Below are 21,244 nucleotides of genomic sequence, written 5' to 3'. Positions count from 1 at the left end.
CAAGGCCTCAGGCCCGACCCACTGTGCTGACGCTCAGGCTTCGGGAGGGTGTGGGTCCGCGTCCACGCTGACGGGAGCCGGGCCTCCTCAGGACCCGCTGTGGAGACTTCGGGAGGACGTGGGGCCGCGTCCACGCTGACGGGAGCCGGCCTCCTCAGGACCCGCTGTGGAGACTTCGGGAGGACGCGGGGCCGCGTCCACGCTGACAGGAGCCGGCCTCCTCAGGACCCGCTGTGGGGACTTCGGGAGGACGTGGGGCCGCGTCCACGCTGACGGGAGCCGGCCTCCTCAGGACTCGCCGAGGGAGGAGGAGGTGAGGAGAAGCCGCCTGAGCGGGGACTGCGGAGGGGGTGCGAGCTCACAGGACCCCGCGGAGGAAGGGTGCGCTGTGTAGACGCGGGGTGCTTCAGGGCGTGTTACCCCCGACGGGGCGCTGTCCCGCGGAACCACCACAGAACCCTCAGAACGTGTCAGGTGCACAGTTCTCGGCCGTAGCTGAGTTCCCGCGGGGGCACGTCGTTCTCCAGAACTTCTTCCTTCTCCCCGAGGGTGGCTCTGTCTGCGGGAGACACCAGCTCCCCGTCCCCTTCCCCTCGGCCCCGGCAGCCACATTCTACTGTGTGTCTCGGGACACTTCCGGTAAGTGGGACCACAGGGCGTCTGTCCTTCTGTGACTGGCTGATGTCGCTCAGCGTGATGACTTCCCGCTTCATGCGTGGTGTCGCCTGTGTCAGAGCCCCCTTCGTTTTTAAGGCTGAATCGTGCTCCGTGCTGTGTACACCGCGTTTCGTTTATCCATTCGTCTGTCAGTGGACACTTGGGTTGCTTCCCCCTTTTGGCTGCGGTGACAAATGCTGCGCTGAATAAGGGTACTTCTCCTTTCAATTTTGGGGTATGTATCTGGGAGTATAATTGTTGAACCATATGGTAATTCTCCTTTGATCTATTTGCCTAAATGCCAAAATATTTTATACATAGACTGCACCATTTGTCACAAGCAAGGTGTAAGGGTTTCCGTTTCTCAACATCCTTTCCAAAATTTGTTATTTTAGTTTTCTTGAAAATAGTGATTCCGTTGTGTGTAAAAGGACATCTAACTGGTTTAAATCTTCATTTCCATAAAGACTAAGGATGTTTAACATCTACTCATGTGCTATTCACCATTTGTATGATTTCTTTGGAAAAGGTCTATCCAAGTCTTTTGTCTATTTTAAAAAATGGGTTGTCTTTTTGCTGAGGAGTTGTAAACGCTCTTTACATATTCTGGGCAACAGACTCTTATTAGATACATAATGTACAAATATTTTCTTCCATTCGGCGGGCTATCTGTTCACTTTCCAGATAGTATCTTACGATGTACAAAGATTTTTATTTTTATTTTTCTACATTTCTTTTTTAAGAGTGAGTGAGTGTGCGAGTGGTCAGGGACAGAGGGAGAAGGAGAGAGAATCTTAAGCAGGCCCCACACTCAGTGTGGAGCCTGACGTGGGCTCGATCTCATGACCCCGAGATCATGATCTGAGTCAAAAATAAGAGTCGGACGCTTAACCAACTGAGCCACCCAGGCACCCAGAACAGGTTTTTAATTTTGAGGATATTATTTTATCTATTTTTTCTTTGCTTTCTTACGCTTTGGTGTCAGATCTAATAGCATTGCTAGATCCAAGGTTATGAAGATTTATCCCCACTTATTTCTTCTAGAGTTTATAGTTTTACCTCTTACATTTAAGCCTTTAATGTATTTTGAGTTAATGTTTATATGTGGTGTGAGGTAAGGGTCCAGTTTCATTCCTCTGTACACGGATAGCCAATTTTCTACCACCCTTTGTTGAAAAGACCCTTCTGTCCCCCAGTGTAATGTTGTCCACCCTTGTCAAAATTCAGTGGACCATAGATGAAGGGGTTTATTTCTGGGCTCTCAGTTAAACCCCACTGATCTGTATGCATATCTTTTTAAAAAATTATTTTATTTCTTTATTTTTAAAAATGTTTTAAATTTAAATTCAATTACCGTATAATGTATTATTTGTTTCAGGGTGAATGCATACCTTTATGACAGTATCAAAATGTTTTATTTACTGTTGCTTTGTATTAATATTTGAACTTTGGAAGAATGACCTTTCACCTTTGATTTTCTTTTTCAAGATTGTTTTGGCTATTTTGTGGTCCCTTGAAACTCCATATGACTGTTAGGATTAGCTTGTGCAGTTCTTTCCAAAGGCCTTTGTGAATTTTCTTGGGAACACATTGAATTTCCACATTGCATTGTGTACTATTGCCATCTTATCGATAGTATGTCTTTTCATCGCCGTGGGGTCCTCAGATTTATTTAGGTTTCCCTTTCTTTCAGCAATGTTTTGTAATTTTCAGCGTACAAGACTTGCATCTTGATTACATCTGTTCCTAAGTATTTTGTCAATGTTAATGTTCCCTAAAATGGAAATGTTTTCTTAAATTATTTTTTGGATGATTCATGGCTAATGTATACAAATAAGACAGATTCTTGTGTATTGATATTAACTGGCTGTAATCATTTTTTGTTGATTGTTTAGGAAGCTCTGTCTATAAGATGATGTCATCTCTGGTCTCTGAATAAACCTAGTTCTACTGTTTTCTTCCACATGTGGATTTCTTGCCTTATCATTCTGGGTAGAACTTTCAGTACGATACTGAGCAATGAGTGAAAGCCAGCATAATGGACTTGTGTTTGATTTCAGAGTAGAGCTGTCAGTCCTCAAAATTGAGCATGATGTTTGATTAGAGTTAGGGTTGGGTTTAGGGGTAAGGGTTAGGTTTAAGGGTTAGGGTTAGGGTAGGTGACCCTGTGACCCATGAAGACCGACGCTAGCATGCTGGCGCCAGGAACACTCCCCCTCTGCTGAGCTCCCGGGCAAACCCTGCACGTCCCCTCCCCTGGCTGACCCCCTGCAGGTTCTGTCCCCACCTGCCATGAGTTGAGGACCTTTGGGCACAGCCCTTGTTTCTATGCCCTACAGACTGGGTAGAATCAGCTGCATGGGTTTCTAGCCTCTAAGTCTCAGGCTCCCCTTTGTAAGATGGGGTCCTGAGGGCTCCCATCTCTGGGAGCCGAAGGTAGGGAGGCCCCACCAGCAGATGCACTCAGGCCAGGCCAGGAGGGTGGCTGTTGCTTAAATCAGCCCAGGGCCTGCCCCCTGAAGAAAGTGCACACGTTCACGGCCCAAGTTTTGGGGTCCTGCCGCCAGCCTCTGGCAGTGACTCTCCTCCAGCCCTGTCCCCTGTCCCTGTGGATACATGGTCTTCCTGGAGCTGTTCCTGCAGACAGTTGAGAAACACTTCATGGTGGGACACAGGGTCACCTACTACGTCTTCACCAATCAGTTGCCCGCCGGGCCCCATGTGCCCCTCCGGGAAGGCCGGAAGGTGGTGGTCCTCGAGGTTCCCGGCACCGCGCGCTGGGAGGACGCGTCCATGCAGAGCATGTGATGATCCGCCGCTTCTATAAGCATCTCTTCCCGTCATCGCGTGCTGAAATAAAGTTCTCAGACACCAATCTGAGCGGCCATGCAGGGCTGCCTCTGTAAGTAGGGCAGCAGCAGCTGGGTTCTGCACATCGCTTTTATGTCATTTCTTTCAGAAAAGCAAGGGCAGACGCCTCAAAGCGTGGGAAAGGAGGACAAAGGGATGGCAAGTATGCTGAAGCTGTAAAGCAGGCCTGCACTCTCCCGTACGCGCAGGCACGCAGGGAGGCCGTCATGGGATCGGGGAAGAGTGGGACGTTTGTGCTAGCAAACGCCAGGTGCAGGAGGGGGGGTACGGAGTGTTACATTCTTTCCTGGCTCCTAACCTAGGCCCTGCCCCTGGGGATGTTGGGATCCTGCTCCGACTGGGCCATTGTGTTCAGTAGCCCGAGAACAGGAACGCTGCTGACGTTTCAGCTGCTTCCACAATCACTCCTTAGGGCTGACAATATATTTTCTAAGATTAACTCCACAATTCCTCCGTGAGGTGGACTACCTGGTGTGCACAGAGGTGGACATGAAGTTCCGCGACCACGTGAGTATGGAGACCCTCTTTGGCACCCTGCACCCCGGTTTCTACCAGGCGGCCCACAAGGATTTCAGCTACGAGCATTGGCCACAGTCCCAGGCGCACATTTCCCAGGGGCAAGGGCTACTTTGACTACAAGGGGGCCTTTTCTGGGGGGTCGGTGGTAGAGGTTCACCAACTGACCTTGGCCTGTCACCAGACAATGGGGGTCAACCTGGCCAATGGGATCGAGGCTGTGTGGCACGACGAGAGCCACCAGAATAGGTACCTGCTGGGCCATAAGCCCATTAAGGTGTTGTCCCCAGAGGACCTGTAGGACCCACAGCTGCTGGCCTGTCCCCAGAGGACCTGTAGGACCCACAGCTGCTGGGCTGCCCCCATCATGAGGAAGCTGAGATTCATGGCTGTGCCCAAGAATCACCAGGACGGCAGCAGTGGTTAGTACTTGAGGAGTCATTTTGGTGCCCACCGGGTCTTTCACTTGAGTTAACAGATGAGCCCGAAAGAAGGACATCTTCAGTTAGGAAGTATAGACGAAGGTCAGAGTGGAGGTGGGCAAAGGCCTCTTTCAGAGAGCAGGGAAGCTCTGAGCTTCTTCTATACACTTTGCCCTGCTCCTCGCTTCCAGCTGCCTGGCCCTGAGTACTGTCCTTTCAATGAATTGGTCGTCTAGTAAGTAACATGATTCTATGAGTTCCACGAGCCACTGGAGCAGTTTATTCAAACCTGAAGGGGTTGTGGGGACCTCCAATCTGTAGCCCATAGCTTGGAAACAGGGGTGATTTCTCTGCCCAGCCACTGGCTGACCACTAAGTTAACAGCACAGGGATTCAGTAGCCATACACACAGCAAAGAATACAGACTTGACAAAGTTAGTTCAGAAAAGTCACTAAACCAACAGTAGCAACTACAAGGAGCAGCAATCATGAAGCCTGGCGTGGGGAAGGTCTGATGTTTAGGATGCTTCCATTATAATAGTCATAATCACACCCTGGACTTGTCACTGGGGCCAAGTCCCCTGGCTGGGGGCCAAGTAGCTCCTACATGTTCCACGTGCCTCTCTATGGCTCCTCCAGCCATGCACTGTCCTGTGCTGCTTCCCAGTAGAGGTCCGTTTTTACCAAACCCAGGAAGATGGGATGGCGTTTTCTGACTCCCCACCCCCTACCCCACAGTGTTGCAAGAAAGGAAAATGTTTTCCTCAACCCTCTTAAGGTCCCTGGCTGAGTCTGGAAATTGGCAAAGACAGATGGACAGGAGAAAAGCAAGCAAAATATATTGATTGTTTTGGTGGGAGCCTCACAAGACCCTGACGACCAGCAGAGGTGACTGGAGCAGACAGCTCTTCTACCTTTTAGACAAAGAAGCACTAAGTGTGTGAAGAATTGACAGACACAGGGGTTTGGACAAGGGCTCGTAAACGGTAAAGAAGTTAACTAGGAAGATAGGATTCGTTTAACCAGGTGTGTTCGTATAGACCCCGTGGTCCTAAATTCCTTGACTCTGGTGATAAGCACATCATCCCTCTGGTCCGGGGAGAGAAAGTTCCACATGGGAGTATTCTGACCTGCTTAAGGGAAGAAGGGCTGATGGCTGGGCGTCAGAGAGTCCTTCTTGCTTCTGCTCTATGCAAAAGTTCTTTTAGCTTCTATCTTTAATTTGCCAAGGTGCCATATTTGGGTTAGTGTGTCCTGACCCTCACTGGCCTGGTGCTGTACTCTGTCTCCTAGTATCCAGGATATTGGGTGTGCTGCTGTGGAGACCTCCCAGCCCTGGGGTAGCCCCTTGTGAGGGAGGCACCTGCCTCAAGGGGAGGGTTGCTAAGGGTGGCCGCCCCTCCTCAGGGCGATTGGGTGGGAGAGTGCAGGTCTTACTTCGAGAAACTGACTTCATTTCCTGAAAAGGTCTACCTGACAGTGGGATCATACAGGAGTTCTATTTTTAAGTATTTTGGGGAAAAATCCATCCTTTTCCCAGCATGGCTGTGCCATCCAAAGTCACTTTTGGATGATTTTTACCTATAAACCAGAGATTTTTCAAGAACTTCTCCAGCAGAGAACATGAGGAGAATATTTTCATGACCTTAGACAGGCAGAGATTTCCCAGGATGCAAAGTATACTGACCGTAGGAACAAACCGGTGACTTAGAAACTCTGAAATGAAGAACTTGTTCTCCTTCTTCCACTTCTGGCTAGTGTGCTGGTCTGTGGCTCGTCTCACCTCAGGCAGCTGGAAGGTTGACCTCCCAGGTCAGCTACCACTGAGATGGCTACTGTTTCTAGAAATTCTTTGGGTGTGGCCAGGTTTCCCCACCGTGCACTGATCAAGTCGGCGACCTCTAACAGTGGAGCCATGGGTCCTCCAGGCATGGTCCCCCCCAATCCCCCAGTAAAGCCATCCCACTGAGGGTTTAGGGGGACGGGAGCTGCCCCTAGGCAAAACTGGAGATTCTCACTGTCCCTACCTGGCTTCAGATGCTCCTCAGGTACTCCGGTGCCTCTGGTGTCTTCTTGGAACCCTGACCTGTCAGTTTTTGGACAGCTGGTCCAGTCGTACCCTCACTTTCTGGGAGGGGGATTTGGTGGAATCTGCAGTGTGTCCTACAGCCCCACTGGGATCGCGTTTTGAAGGCACATTGTCTGGGCCATCTGAGGAGCCAAGACTGTGGGTCTGTGGCCTGGAGGGATTCTGAGCAGAACTGGTGGGATGGGAGGGCTGCAAGGCCCAGAGGCAGGTTTCCAGAAAGCTCTCTGGGGTCCCCGGCATCCTTCCATTTTTGAATCAAAGCCCTGAGATCTTTAAAATGCCAGCAACTGTATAGCATGGGCCACAAAAACAAATGTCCTTGTGCACCCAACACCACCTAAACTATTGGCCATTTCTTGTCACTTGAACTGAGTATAAAGGATTAGGAGTTGGGCCTTGGGGGGGGTCCTGGGCCAGACTTTGTATTTGGGGGACAAAGCCCATCAGACAAGCTTGTGCTGAGCCTCAGGAGAGGGTCTGTGTGGAAACCCCAGCTGCAGTCACTGCTGTCCACTGATGCCCCCTCAGCCTGCCCAAGTGCCCCTGCTGCTAGGGGAGCACCTGCCCCCTCCTCTCTGCCTGAGGGCTCTCTCCTGCACCAGGTGCCTCCTCTCCTGCCAGCCTGCGGCCTGGGAGGGTGGCTACCCCGAGTTCCTCCAGCTGCTGGGGGAGCACCTGCCCCCTCCTCTCTGCAGAGGGCTCTCTCCTGCACCAGGTGTCTCCTCTCCTGCCAGTCACTGCCAGCCTGCAGCCTGGGAGGGTGGTTATCCTGAGTTCCTCCAGCTGCTGCGGGAACACCTGCCTCCTCCTCTCTGCCTGAGAGCTCTCTCCTGCACCAGGTGCGCCTCCTCCTGTGAGTTACTGCCAGCCTGCAGCCTGGGAGGGTGTATACCCTGACAGCCTCCAGCCCTGGGGACAGAGCCAGAGCAATGTGGTCTCCCAGCAGTTCTGAGCACCAGGTTCATACATTGCTCAATCTCCTCCTGTGGGCTCACTGTGCCACATCCTCCCTCAGGCTCCCTGGGCCTAAGTCCTCCTCTGCTCAGGGACCACTCTCTGCCCAGGCTCCACATGCTGAGACTGGGAGCAGGTCATCTGGACCTTCTGGACTCTTGCTTCTGTGCCCGTGACATGGGCACAGTGCAGCCTCATAGACTGCTCAGAGGAGACCCAGTGCAGGAAGACGCAGTCCGCTGCAAGGGAGATGCCAAGTGATCCCAGAGGGAGCGCACGGGACTTGCACAAGGCACTGGGCTCATGGGGCCCAGTGTGGGATCCCGGCGCCCAGTCAAGGGGCATGGGGAATCCTGGTGAGGGCGACCCTAGTGGGGGGAGGGGAAGCCACGGAAGGGTCCCAGAAGAGGCAGGGGACAAGGAAGACGACAGGACAGAGCTTCCCAAGGCGGTCGATGGAAGGACCAAAGGATCACAGAGGCCCTTGGGAAAACTCAGAGGCTTTGGAGATGTTGGCTGAAACGCTGTCATTTGGTCAGAAAAGTCACAACACCCCAGTCAATACTGGATGATTTACTCTTTGTTGGTTCTAGGATTTAGTGCGTACCTGTCATTAGAACTCACATCGCATGGGGGAGCGGAGCAAGATGGCGGAGTAGGAGACCTAGATTTCATCTGATCTCAGGAATTCAGCTGAATAGGGATCAAACCATTCTGAATACCTACGAACTCAACAGGAGATCAAAGAGGAGAGTAGCAACAACTCTCTGAACAGAGAAGCGACCACTTACTGGAAGGTAGGATGTGCAGAGAAGTGAATCCGAGGCGATATTCGGGAGGATAGACAGCGGGGAGGGGCCTCCGCCGGCTGCTTCCGGCAAGTGATAGAGCCGCGGAGCACAAAATCGGGACTGTTAGAAGTCGGCTCCGCTGAGGGAGCTGCAGTGGCTAAGCAGGGGGTGGAATCCTCCCGGGACAGTGTGGTCTCAGGACCCTTGGGGTCACAAAAAGACCGGGGGTGTCTGAGTGCCCCAGAGCTCCCAGGTATCGGAGCGGGGAAGCCGGCTGCAGAGACGGAGCCGAGGCGCAGGCTCTCAGCTCGGGGTGGCCATAAACTGTGATCCGCGGCCCAGTCGGGCCACTGCTCCTGCAGCAGGGACCCAACAAGCGGCAAATCCGGGGAGACTCCCCTTCCTTCCCGGGGAGGAGTGGCGCGGGAACGCACCACAGGGATCTGCTGGGTTTGGAGACTCCACACAGGGTCGGGTGCCAGAGATAGCAATGCTCGGTCACAGGCCGGGTGAGCACGGAGTGCGGCCAGAGACCAGGGAGACGGGAGTGACTGCTTTTCTCTGGGGGCGCACTGAGGAGCGGGGCCCCGAGTTCTCAGGTCCTCCGGGCGGAGATTGGGAGGCCACCATTTTTGCCCTGGTCCTCCAAGGCTGTACGGAGAGCTTGCAGGGAACAAAAGCTCCTGAGATCAAACCCGAGCAGCTTGCTTAGCCCGGACCGACAAGGGCGGGGCAATTCCGCCTCCGGCAAAGACATTTGGAAACCACAGCAACAGGCCCCTCCCCCAGAAGATCAGCACGAACAGCCAGCAACCCAAGACCAAGTTTACCAATCAAGGAGAACGGGAGAACTCCAGCGCTAGGGGAATACTGCACATAGAATTCATGGCTTTTTTTTTTTACCATGATTCATTAGTTCATCAAAGTTAATTTTTGTTAACTGTTTTTTTTTTCTTTTTCCCTTTTTCAACCACCATCTTATCAATCTCTTTAAAAAAAAAAGATTTTTATTTTTCATTTTTAGAGTCATATTTTATCCCTTCATAGTAGTTACCCTTATTTTTGGCATATATATATAAGTCGTTCTCTCTTTAAAATTTTGAGATACAGTTTCTTCTAACAGATTGAAACATACCCTAAATCACTAGTGTATGGCTCTGTTCTGGTCTCCTGCCTGATCACATTCTCTCCCTTTTTTCTTTTTTTTTTTTTAATCTTCTTTCTTTTGTCAAACAAATTCTTTATTTATTTATTTATTTATTTGAGAGAGAGAGAATGAGAGATAGAGAGCACAAGAAGGAAGAGGGTCAGAGGGAGAAGCAGACTTCCTGCTGAGCAGGGAGCCCGATGTGGGACTCGATCCCGGGACTCCAGGATCATTACGTGAGCCGAAGGCAGTTACTTAACCAACTGAGCCACCCAGGCGCCCTGCCCTTCAAAGAACTTCTTATCTTATCAAGTCCTTTTATAAAATCTTTTATAATTTTCATCTTTACAGTCATCTTCTATCCCTTCATTGTATCAACCCTTATTTTGTACATATAAGTCTTTCTTCCTTTAAAATTTTAGGAGGCACTTTTTTCTAACAGACCAAAATACGCCCAAAATCTAGTGTGTGGCACTGATCTATGCACTAGCCTGATCATATTTGATCACATTCTGCTTTTTTTGTATTGTTCTGTTTTTGTTTTTATATATTTTTCTTTTTTTTCTCTTTCTTTTTTCTTTCTTTCCCTTTCTTTTCCCCTGGTTTCAGGTCTTTTCTGATTTCTATACAGTATATTTGCTGGGGACGTTGTAAACCTGTTAGCATTTTGTTCTCTCATTCATCTATTCTCCTCTGGACTAAATGACAAGACGAAAAAAATCACCTCAGCAAAAAGAACAAGAGGTAGTACCGTCAGCCAGGGACCTACTCAATACGGACAGTAGTACGATGTCGGACCTAGAGTTCAGAATCATAACTTTAAAGATACTAGCTGGGCTTGAAAAAAGCGTGGAAGTTATTAGAGAAACCCTTTCTAGAGAAATAAAGAACTAAAATCTAACCAAGTCGAAATCAAAAAAGCTGTTGATGAGGTGCAATCAAAAATGGGGGCACTAACTGCTAGGATAAATGAGGCAGAAGAGAGAATCAGTGATATAGAAGACCAAATGATGGAAAATAAAGAGGCTGAGAAAAGAGGGAGAAACAACTACAGGATCACGAGGGCAGAATTCTAGAGATAAGTGATACGATAAGACGAAACAACATTAGAATAATTGGGATCCCAGAAGAAGAAGAAAGAGAGAGAGGGGCAGAAGGTATATCGGAGCAAATAATAGCAGAGAACTTCCCTAATGTGAGGAAGTAAAAAGGCATCAAAATCCAGGAGGCACAGAAAACCCCTCTCAAAATCAATAATAAAGGGTCAACACCCCGAGATCTAATAGTAAAACTTACGAGTCTCAGAGACAAAGAGAAAATCCTGAAAGCAGCTCGGGAGAAGAGATATGTAACCTACAATGGTAAAAATATTAGACTGGCAACAGACCTATCCACAGAGACCTGGCAGGCCAGAAAGGACGGGCAAGATATCTTCAGAGCACTAAACGAGAAAAATATGCAGCCAAGAATACTATATCAGCTAGGCTGTCATTTAAAATAGAAGGAGAGATAAAAAGCTTCCAGAACAAACAAAAACTAAAGGAATTTGCAAACACGAAACCAGCCCTCCAAGAAATATTGAAAGGCGTCCTCTAAGCAAAGAGAGAGCCTAAAAGCAGCAAAGATCAGAAAGGAACACAGACAACATACAGTAACAGTCACCTTACAGGCAATACAATGGCACTAAATTCATACCTTTCAATAGTTACCCTGAATGTAAATGGGCTAAATGCCCCAATCAAAAGACACAGGCTATCAGATTGGATTCAAAAACAAGACCCATCCATATGCTGTCTGCAAGAGACTCATTTTAGACCCAAAGACACCTCCAGATTGAAAGTGAGGTGTGGAAAACCATTTAGCATGCTAATGGACACCAAAAGAAAGGTGGGGTGACAATCCTTATATCAGACAACCTAGATTTTAAAACAAAGACTGTAATAAGAGATGAGGAAGGACACTATATCCTACTTAAATGGTCTATCCAACAAGAAGATCTAACAATTGTAAATATCTATGCCCCGAACATGGGAGCAGCCAATTATATAAGGCAATTAATAACAAAAGCAAATAAATACATTGACAACAATACAATAATAGTGGGGGACTTTAACACCCCCCTGACTGAAATGGACAGATCATCTAAGCAAAAGATCAACAAGGAAATAAAGACTTTAAATGACACACTGGACCAAATGGACTTCACAGACATATTCAGAACATTCCATCCCAAAGCAACGGAATACACATTCTTCTCTAGTGCCCATAGAACATTCTCCAGAATTGATCACATTCTAGGTCACAAATCAGATCTCAACCGGTACCAAAAGATTGGGATTATTCCCTGCATATTTTCAGAACACAATGCTTTGAAACTAGAACTCAATCACAAGAGGAAAGTCGGAAATAACTCAAATACATGTAAGCTAAAGAGCATCCTACTAAAGAATGAATGGGTCAACCAGGAAATTAAAGAAGAATTAAAAAAATTCATGGAAACCAATGAAAATGAAAACACAACTGTCCAAAATCTTTGGGATGCAGCAAAGGCAGTCCTGAGAGGAAAGTATATAGCAATACAAGCCTTTCTCAAGAAACAAGAAAGGTCTCAAATACACAACCTAACCCTACACCTAAAGGAGCTGGAGAAAGAACAGCAAATAAAGTCTAAACCCAGCAGGAGAAGAGAAATCATAAAGATCAGAGCAGAAATCAATGAACTAGAAACCAAAAGAACAGTAGAACAGATCAACGAAACTAGGAGCTGGTTCTTTGAAAGAATTAACAAGATTGATAAACCCCTGGCCAGACTGATCAAAAAGAAAAGAGAAATGACCCAAATAAACAGAATCATGAATGAAAGAGGAGAGATCACAACCAACACCAAAGAAATACAAACAATTATAAGAACATATGATGAGCAACTCTATGCCAGCAAATTAGATAACCTGGAAGAAATGGGTGCATTCCTAGAGATGTATCAACTACCAAAACTGAACCAGGAAGAAATATAAAACCTGAACAGACCTATAACCACTAAGGAAATTGAAGCAGTCATCAAAAATCTCCCAGGAAACAAAAGCCCAGGGCCAGATGGTTTCCCAGGGGAATTCTCTCAGACATTTAAAAAAGAATTAATACCTATTCTCCTGAAACTGTTCCAAAAAATAGAAATGGAAGGAAAACTTCCAAATTCATTTTATGAGGCCACCATTACCTTGATCCCAAAACCAGCAAAGACCCCATCAAAAAGGAGAATTACAGACCAATATCCTTGGATGAACATGGATGCAAAAATTCTCACCAAAATACTAGCCAATAGGATCCAACAGTACATTAAAAGGATTATTCACCACGACCAAGTGGGATTTATCCCTGGGCTGCAAGGCTGGTTCAACATCCGCAAATCAATCAACGTGATACAATACATTAACAAAAGAAAGAACAAGAATCATATGATCCTCTCAATAGATGCAGAAAAAGCATTTGACAAAGTACAGCATCCTTTCTTGATCAGAACTCTTCAGAGTATAGGGATAGATGGTACATACCTCAATATCATAAAACCCTTCTACGAAAAACCTACAGCGAATATCATTCTCAATGGGGAAAAGCTGAGAGCTTTTCCCCTAAGGTCAGGAACGCGGCAGGGATGTCCACTCTCACCACTGCTATTCAACATAGTATTAGAAGTCCTAGCCACAGCCATCAGACAACAAAAAGAAATCAAAGGCCTCCAAATCGGCGAAGAGGAAGTCAAACTCTCACTCTTTGCAGATGATATGATACTTTATGTGTAAAACCCAAAAGACTCCACCCCAAAACTGCTAGAACTCATACAGGTATTCAGTCAAGTACCAGGCTATAAAATCAATGCACAGAAATCAGTGGCATTCCTATACACCAACAACAAAACAGAAGAGAGACAAATCAAGGAGTCGATCCCATTCACAATTGCACCCAAAACCGTAAGATAACTAGGAATAAATCTAACCAAAGAGGCAAAGTATCTGTACTCAGAAAACTATAAAATACTCAGGAAAGAAATTGAAGAAGACACAAAGAAATGGAAAAACGTTCCATGCTCATGGATTGGGAGAACCAACATTTTGAAGATGTCAATGCTACCTAGAGCAATCTACACATTCAATGCAATCCCCATCAAAATACCATCCACTTTTTTCAAAGAAATGGAACAAATAACCCTAAAATTTGTATGGAACCAGAAGAGACCCCGAATAGCCAGAGGAATCTTGAAAAAGAAAAGCAAAGCTGGCGGCATCACAATTCCGTACTTCCAGCTCTATTACAAAGCTGTCATCATCAAGTATGTTACTGGCACAAAAACAGACACATAGAACAATGGAACAGAATCGAGAGCCCAGAAATGGACCCTCAACTCTATCGTCAACTTATCTTTGACAAAGCAGGAAAGAATGTCCAATGGAAAAAAGACAGTCTCTTCAACAAATGGTGTTGGGAAAATTGGACAGCCACATGCAGAAGAATGAAACTGGACCATTTCCTTACACCACACACAAAAATAGACTCCAAATGGTTGAAAGACCTAAACGTGAGACAGGAGTCCATCAAAATCCTAAAGGAGAACACAGGTAGCAACCTCTTCGACCTCAGCCGCAGCAACTTCTTCCTAGAAACATCACCAAAGGCACAGGAAGCCAGGGCAAAAATGAACTATTGGGATTTCATCAAGATAAAAATCTTTTGCACAGCAAAAGAAACAGTCCACAAAACCAAAAGACAACCAACAGAATGGGAGAAAATACTTGGAAATGACATATCAGATAAAGGGCTAGTATCCAAAATCTATAAAGAACTTATCAAACTCAACACTCAACAAATAATCCAATCAAGAAATGGGCAGAAGACATGAACAGACATTTTTCCAAAGAAGACATCCAAATGGCCAACAGGCACATGGAAATTGCTCAACATCGCTCGGCATGAAGGAAATCCAAATCAAAACCTCAATGAGATACCACCTCACACCCGTCAGAATGGCTAAAATTAACAAGTCAGTGAACGGCAGATGTTGGCGGGGATGTGGAAAAAGGGGAACCCTCCTACACTGTTGGTGGGAATGCAAGCTGGTGCAACCCCTCTGGAAAACAGTATGGAGGTTCCTCAAACAGTGGAAATTAGAGCTACCATTCGATCCAGCAATTGCACTACTGGGTATTTACCCCAAAGATACAAATGTAGGGACCCGAAGGGGTATGTGCACCCCAATGTTTATAGCAGCAATGTCCACAATAGCCAAACTGTGGAAAGAGCCAAGATGTCCATCGACAGATGAATGGATAAAGAAGAAGTGGTATATATACACAATGGAATATTATGCAGCCATCCAAAGGAATGAGATCTTGCCATTTGCAACGATATGGATGGAACTGGAGGGTGTTATGCTGAGTGAAATAAGTCAATCAGAGAAAAACATGTATTATATGGCCTCACTGATATGAGGAATTCTTAATCTCAGGAACAAACTGAAGGTTGCTGGAGTGGTCGGGGGTGGGAGGGATGGGGTGGCTGGGTGATAGACATTGGGGAGGGTATGTGCTACGGTGAGCGCTGTGAATTGTGCAAGACTGTTGAATCACAGATCTGTACTTCTGAAACAAATAATGCAACATATTTTAAGATAAAAGAAAAAGAAGAAGATAGCAGGAGAGGAAGAATGAAGGGGAGTAAGTCAGAGGGGGAGACGAACCAGGAGAGACGATGGAATCTGAAAAACAAACTGAGGTTTCTAGAGGGGAGGAGGCTAGGGGGATGGGTTAGCCTGGTGATGGGTATTAAAGAGGGCACATTCTGCATGGAGCACTGGGTGTTATGCACAAACAATGAATCATGGAACAGTACACCAAAACAAATGATGTAATATATGGTGATTAACATAACAATAAATAATTAAAGAAAAAGAACTCACATCGCATGAAGTCTAGGATATACTTACTTTTCATCACTTTTCAGGACTAGATTTTTCTAGAGGAAGTGCTAAGCATGGGTCTCTCCATTCGTTTCTTTGTGCAACTGACCTGTTTTCAGGAGCAGATTCCTGGTGCTCATCACCAGTGCTAGCCCTGAGGACTGCCCCCGTCACCTCCCACAGTGGACGTGACCATGTGGGTTCGGGGGTGCTCACTGATGAATCCCCAGTGCTCAGTACACAGCAGGGACCCCAGATCCTCTGCTGAATGAGGGAGGATGGGAGAGAGGGAAAGAGAGAGGGAGGAGGGAAGGGAGGTTGGAAGGGAGGCAGGATCCGGAGAGGGAAGTGAGAGAGGGAGGAGGGAAGGGAGGATGGGAGGGGTAGAAGCGAGGGAGGGAGGCAGGGAGGCAGGGAGGGTGGGAGGGGTGGAGGGGAAGGAGAGGGAGGGGGGAATGAATGAGGGAGTGAATAAATGATGCAGGGAGGGAGGGAATGAAACCACAGAAGCTGGATCCATACCTCAGGAGCCATTATTTGGGGTAAGGTCCAAGGGCATCACAGCCCGGGCCCTGAATGGTGGCTCAGGGCACTTCCGTCTCTCCTCCCAGTGCTGACCTTCCTTCTCCTTGCACCCGCTGTCATCCTGGATCCTCTCCCCCTCCTCCTCAAACAATTCCCAATGTTCCCAGGAGCAACATGGCAGGAGGGGGGTCTCAGGAGGGGCTTCCCGGATCCTGTGCCCCGGATGACACCGGGACAGTAGCTGCAGGGCATTCTGTCATGAGAACTGGGACCGTGGATCCCATCCATCTCCTTGGGCATTAGTGCTGTTCCATTCCCTGCTCTCTCCAGCACCGCTGTGATGAACACTCCTGACAATACATATGTGAAAACCGAGCCAGAGTTTCCGGGGGTGAGTCCGAGGCTGAGCATACCAGGTGATGGGTGCACCTGTGGCCTGAGATGGGTGCTGCTCACTGTTCTCCCAGACAGGGGTGCCCGTCACCCTTCTCTCCAGGGGACCTGCATTGGACCTCCGCTTCCTCACGTTCTCCCCAGACCGGACACCTGCCGGTCTGAGGGTGACCAGCGCTGCCTCCATTGGCTTTCCTTTGCCGGAGTCCTTACCCAGGAGCTCCACATCTCTCACACGTATTCCCGGCGTGCCTATCCTTCCGCCTTGGACTTACATGTGTTTGGTCTCCATCCCTGTGGAACCCAGTGACTTGGAGCATGGTTTGGACCAGAGTCAGGTGAAACCTTTCTCTGGCCTTGGGTTGTGAGCAGTGCCTTTGCCCTTTGTGGTGTGTCTTCCAGCTTTCTGCATTTCCCTGGTTTCTGTGTGGGCCACAGGAGGAACCAGCCCTGTCCTGTCTGGGGTCAGGCTGTGGTGTCCCAGCAGGAACAGGGGTCTCGGCCCAGAGATTGTGCCCATAATTCCTAAAGTGGCTTCTATGATTACATGTGATGTGCAATCCATCGGGGATTTCAATATCAAATAAGAGAAATTCTATGTCAAGTAAACACAGGAGAAAACGAGTCCCTTTTGAAAATAGGTGGGCAGACACAAAGGCCCTTACTGCGTGATTCCACTTATGGAATCATCCAGAACAGGTAAAAGAACAGAGAGAGAAAGCAGTTTAGGGGTTGCCAGGGTCTGGGCTGGTGGATAAATGGGCAGGGAGGCCTTCTGGTTCGGGGACTCCTTTGGGGAATGAGATATTCTGCAGCAATGTTCTGGGGTGTGGTGGTACAGCGTTGGGCATGTACTTAATGCTCATGACATGTTCAATTGAAAACAAGTAATTTTATTTAAAACAAATAATAAACAGTATACAGAACATGAAAAGATAAAATAACAGTTAATATGAACCAGAGAGAAAGAACATCGGGGGAGGGGATGAAACACTCTGGCGAGGCGTCGGGGTCCGGCGATGGTACAAGGAGCTCTCCCTGCAGGGCTGTGGGCTCTGGATGTGGCTCTGGGAGCCCTGCAGAAACAGGAGTAGGGGCAGGGGTTAGGATAGGGGCAGGGCTGGGTGTAAGAGCAGGGCCAGGGGCAGGGGCAGGGAGAGCGGCTCTGGCAGGGGCAGGAACTGGGGCAGGGGCTGGGGCAGGAGCAGGTGCCAGTTCTTCCTTGTCCACGCCAGGCTTTCCGTGGGCGGGTGCTTGGTTACCTGCCAGCTCCTGGTGTCCTCCTGAAGTTGCTGTAGGCACCACCCCTCCCCCCAGAGCTGCTGATGGAGTGGGAGCCAGCTCTAGCTGCTCAGAGGGTGGAGCAGCTGTGAAAAGAGAAAAGCTCACCTCTGTGCCTACTCTCCGTGGGCCTTTGCAAAGACAGAGCCCAGCCCAGGGCCTCCCAGAGAAGCCACAGCCGGGAAGGAACCCTCACAGGGCTGTCTCCCCGACTGCAGTCCACCCTCTGTGTGCTCTGAGCCCAGTCTTGCTCCTGGCCCCAACCAGCCTCTGCGGGCTCCTCCCTGTGGGGCCAGGAGCGACCCATCCCCACACACCACAAACACCCATCCCCAGCCTTCTCACCCTCAGCCTTGGCCTCTGTGGGCTCTGGCTCCTGGACCACTGACCGGTGGACAACCACCTGGGACAGTGGTCTGGGTGGTGTAGGAGGTCTTCCCCTACAATCTCCAGCATCTGCTCCTGGGGACCCCTGTGTGGTCACCCCCTCTGTCGAGGAGACGGAGGGCGTGTCCAGCAACCTCCTCTCCATGTCCTCCGTGGCCTTCTGCAAAGACAGGGACCGGTAGCCAGCCCCGAGGTATCACAGCCCTGCCCGGCCATTAGCACTGTCCTCCTGCCCAGTCCCCCTGCTGCTCCCAGATCAGACACACCTGTGCGTGCACAGCCCTGCACCCGGGATGCAGTGACCCACCCCTGCAGGGCTATCGGGATAAACTTTGGGCAGAAGGGGCAGCGCCCGCACACCCCATCCCACACAGCCAGCCTTGACCTTGAACATGACCTCCTGCTCGGGGTGGCCCCACCCCGCATGACCCCTCTTTACACACACACTCACACACACACACAGACACACACCCCTTACACACACACACACACACACACAGGGAGGGCACCTGGAGCTACACAGGTCATCAGAGCGAGTGGGGCTGGGTGGACGGCTCTGGGCCTCCTGGTGTCACCTTTCTGTGCTTCCGGCCAAATGGCCAGAGGCGGTGGGGAGCCCTGACCCAAAATCCCCAGCGGGGGACAGCGTCTGCACAGCGCGCTTTCTTCCACCTGCAGCCTCTGGACCTCGGCAGGCAACATGTGAACATCTTGGATGAGGACCTCCAACAAAATGAGCTGAGCAGGGGGCTGTCTGTGGAATGTGGGTGCCTGGTTACCGGGGTTCCAAATTCTGTTGGGCTCTGTTGTCAGGGAATTGAGGTCACCACTGCCTGGGGTCCCCTTACCCAACTTCCTCCTCACACAAGAGCCCCCCGAGGGCCCCCCTCCCCCACTGCTCAATGCTAACCCTCCCCCCATGCCCCATCCATACAGTGACACCCTCACAGCCCACCCACAGCCCCCGGGAGGCCTGGGTGCAGCTGGTGTCTCTGCTGTGATGCCACAGACCTGGGTTCAGACCTGGTTCCTGTGCGTGCCCAGAGCTGTGACCCTGGACAGACCCCGTGCCTCTCAGGGCCTCCCCAGGCTCCCCATCTGCACATCGGGTTATCCTGGCTTCTACTTCTAGGGATGCCATCAGGGGTAGGACCTCTACACATGCTCTGTGCCTGCTATCACAGGAGGCTGGTGCATACTTGGCAATGCAAGGATGAGCCAAGGGCTGGGCTTGGCATGGAATACAGCTCAGAGGGGCGTGAATTTGCTCTGGGGTCCAGGCAAAGCCACACCCCTCCTGCCTGTGTCGCAGCCCCCGTGGCAATGTAGTAACTGATTCTAACCTTGTCCCCTGGTGACAGAGACTTCCAGGGGCTCCCATTAGTGTTAGGGTTAGGGTTAGGGTACGGGTTAGGGTACGGGTTAGGGTTAGGGACCTCTACTCATGTTCCGTGCCTGCTATCACAGGAGGCTGGGGCATACTTGGCAATGCAAGGATGAGCCAGGGGTTGGGCTTGGCATGGAACACAGCTCAGAGGGGCTTGAATCTGCTCTGGGGTCCAGGCAAAGCCACCCCCCTCCTGCCTGTGTCCCATCCCCCATGGGAAGGTAGTAATGAACTGATTCTGACCTTGTCCTCTCACAACACAGACTTCCAGGGGCTCCCAATAGGGTTAGGCTCAGGTCCCAGGGCCTTGTCTGTGCCCGTGTGCTGGGCAGTCCCCACAGTGGCTCCTGGCACCCCTGAGTCCTGGTCACACATCCCTATGGAATTCCCTCCCTTCCAGGGTGGATGGCCTATGTGACGGTTCTCTCAGGAATAGAATGGCACAACTGGTTCCCTCTGTCCTGTGTTCATTCTCTGTCTCCTTCTCTGTCTCTGTGTCTGTGTCTCTCACAGGAGCAGGATCTGTGGGTTCCATGGGCGATGTGAGAAACCGCAGAAGCCTCCCTTGTCCCTGTTTCCCTCTCCGGTCCTGGTGCTCCATTCCTTCCCAAGGCCTCCTCACCCTGACCAGAGCAGTGATTCTGGATCCTCTTCCACATGGGGACCCTGAGGCTGCAACAAGGAGGGCCCTGACCTTGGTCTCCAGACTGGTGGCCCAGTGCTCTGCCACATTCTGTGTAGCCAGGTCCTCAGCCCCCCAAGCCCCGAGTCTGTCCTCTGCTGAGAAGGACCTCGAGGGGGTAGAAAACATTTTCCCCAGACTGGGATCACAGGGGGTCGGGGATGGAGATCCAAGGCCAACAGGCTCTTCGACAAGCCTGTGGGACCCTTGGGACACTGCATCTCTGCAGCCCAAGTGACAGCACAGTAAGCTGAGGCCTTTTGGGCTCTGGACTTGGGGGTGGGTATCTCTTCCTACTCCCAAGTGCCCAGGGTGGTGGTGGACACCGGAACCCAGACCCTGTCTTTTCCCAGTGCCCTGGCAACCCCCTGGGTCCCTTGGGCCCCCTGACCATCAGCCTGGCCTGTCTCCCCTCCCCATGCTCTGGATCTGGGTCCTTGCCAGGAGTCCTGATGCCCTGCCCCATGGCCCAGCCGTCTCCAACCTCTTTCTTCTTTCCCCCTTGTCCCCCACCTCGCTCCCAGGGTGTCCTCCCCTTCTGACCCCCAGCTGGGCAGTCAGAGTGGTGTGTGTGGGTGGGTTTGCAGGTGCACATGCCTCTACATGCCTGGGGATGCCAAGGTCATGTCCCCACATGGGGCGGGGTGGGTAGCTATCCCCTTGGATCTGAGGGGCTCTCACCCCCAAAGCGAACCTCATGGGAGGGTTGGGGTTGGCCTAGGACTGGAGAGCAGCCCTGCTCCTTGGGCTCTGCACCCCTCATTTGTCTTGGGCCAGTGCCTGCCTCTCTTGACCCAGGTTCCCAACTGTTCCTGAGGGTTGGACATAGAAAAGCTTGAACGTGGCCGCTCCTCCAGGGGTAGGTGGGGGACAGGTACACCAGGCCCCCAGGCCTCCCCACCGAGAGGGCCAGCCAGGTGTCTAATGGCCAGGTGTGCAAAGGAGACCTGCACGCAGCACCTGTACGGTGAACCAGCCCTGCAGCAGATGTACATGAGACCCATGGCTCTGCACCTGACCGGTCCCCCACATTCCCTCACCACAGCCAACCACTCTGTGGCCCCACAAGTCCACTGGGCCCCGCAATCACACCCACCCTGGGCGGCAGGCCTTAGGGTGCACGGCCAGGTGGGTAGCACATCTGGGGACACACAGGTCATTGAATGACCCTCCCACCCAGCTGTCCTGGAAT

The 21,244-nt window shown here is 50.2% G+C and overlaps 1 pseudogene; it reads left to right on the top strand.

The window, feature by feature from the left end:
• Positions 1 to 3,273: 3,273 nt before the first annotated feature.
• Positions 3,274 to 18,165, top strand: LOC148161563 (histo-blood group ABO system transferase 2 pseudogene; annotated as a pseudogene).
• Positions 18,166 to 21,244: the final 3,079 nt, after the last annotated feature.

Source organism: Eumetopias jubatus, unplaced genomic scaffold (genome assembly GCF_037043125.1).
Source record: "Eumetopias jubatus isolate StellerSeaLion01/CBP00866 unplaced genomic scaffold, mEumJub1_p1.0 scaffold_149, whole genome shotgun sequence".
NCBI classification, from domain to species: Eukaryota; Metazoa; Chordata; class Mammalia; order Carnivora; family Otariidae; genus Eumetopias; species Eumetopias jubatus.
This window is presented reverse-complemented; position numbering and strand designations above follow the sequence as displayed.